Below are 1,957 nucleotides of genomic sequence, written 5' to 3' on the forward strand. Positions count from 1 at the left end.
TTTTAACCGGCCAATGAATGTTGGTAAAGCTGCGACACAAACATGCTGAAAATATGCTTCAGTTTCGACAAGTGGTAAAATTACTTTCTAAGAGGGGGTTATTGAAAATTTGGAAAGTGGGCTTCATTAAATCTCGGTGAGAAGAACCCACCATCGTCTCATTTTCTCTGGCTGGCAACAACACAACGTTGTGTCCCCATGAATAGCATGACGGGGCACCACTGCGGTTTGCGCCCATACTTTTCCCCCCTTTGTCAGAAAAGGTGAAAACAAAATGGATGGGGGAGGGAGGGGGGGGGGGGGGGGTTGAGGCTGCGCGCGCTCACCCACAGGTCCTTCGCCTTACTACTGTAGGGCTGGCTCTAGCGAGGCCTAGGAGGCCGCCCGAGGGGGATCGTGACAGAGAAAGCAGAAGTGGAGGATCTGCGATGGAACGGCCGGCCGGCCTGGGCCTGGGCGGCCTGGACGGGGCGGGTCGGCGGCCGCGAGCAAGAGAAGGCCATTGTGCCATGAAAGCCGACGCGAAACGACCACACGGCCACCGCGCGGAATGCGAAGAGGGAAGGGGGGGGGGGCGGATCCCCTAAAATGTCGTTGAAACGTCACTTTTTATTTACGGTCCAGTCTCTTTTGGTCCTGGTCTGCGGCCGAGGGCGGAAAAGTTTGACCCACTGATATCGTTGCGGCTGGACCGGGCTGGTCTTCCTCATTTTGACGATCCCCCGCGGGAAGCACCCCGCTTCCAACAACCTTATTATAGGTACTCGGGTAAAAGGATTCACAAACCTGTTTCGTATCTCAGATGGCTGTAAAGAATTTGTACACGCAAAGTTTGTACAGTTTGATGTACAGGGAGGAGGGGTGGGATACAGGGCGGCCGTTTTTCAGCCGCCGGAGCGAATGAGCGTACTAGAGCCCACATGCAGTCGCCCCGTGCGAATAGGCAACCCGGCCGCACTCCTGGATCCGGGCTAGTATACATCCATTCGCTCCAACGGGGTAAAATGGTCACCATGTATAGAGGGACACAAGTAAGTAGGTACTCTGTGGCGCTGATGAACTATAATACATCAGTAATGATAGAAGAACTATAGTATGTATATTCTGTACCACAATTTCAGCGTGAAGTTTTATGTTCAAACAGATCACTACTAGGTACCACAGCCAATGTATCACCACAGCCAACACTACTCTGATTCCCAAACCCAAACATAGAGAAGGAAGAAGGTTTACAACACACCACACAAAGTTATAGAAAAAATAGCCACACAACTACTTTAATTTAAACACACACAAAGTAGGACATACTAAGAAAGACAGAAACGTCCAAGAGCGATGATTGATATTCACAAAAGGTAAGGAGAACTCTCCTCAAAGACACACAATAAAACAGAAAACATTGACCAGATCTGACCAGACGACACGAAGCACAACAGAGGAGGCGAGGATAGAGTTCGTGAAATAAATAATGTTAATAACTGAATGATGACAATGACACAAATAATTAGATTAATAATAATGTTGGTGGGAAGTGGTCGTCGATCAGAGTCGGATGCCGGGATTGCGCGACGCGACGTAGTTGAGCAGCTGCTCGCTGTCCTCGCAGACGAAGGGCTTTTTGTGGTAGCAGGCCACGTCGTGCCACTTCATGCCGTCGTTGTAGAAGTTGTTGAGGATGGACAGACACGACTCGTCGAAACCCTGCGGCGGCGGGCGAAGGGGCACACAACAGGATGCGTTACGGGCGGTGTGAGTGTATGTGTGTGTGTGAGTGTGACTGACATGAAACTAGGATAGAGTGTGAGTACAAGAACAGGCCAGGCAAAGGCAAAAGTGCTTCGGCAGTTTTCGCGCGTATTGCAAAAAAAAATTTGGCTGGTTTAGCAGCAGCCGCGACCGGCTGGCTGCTGCTCATGCGGGACTCGAAATAAAACTTGTGATGAGAATAAGTATAAGG

This window comes from Frankliniella occidentalis, unplaced genomic scaffold (genome assembly GCF_000697945.3).
Source record: "Frankliniella occidentalis isolate FOCC.00 unplaced genomic scaffold, Focc_3.1 Scaffold7, whole genome shotgun sequence".
In the NCBI taxonomy this organism is placed as follows: Eukaryota; Metazoa; Arthropoda; class Insecta; order Thysanoptera; family Thripidae; genus Frankliniella; species Frankliniella occidentalis.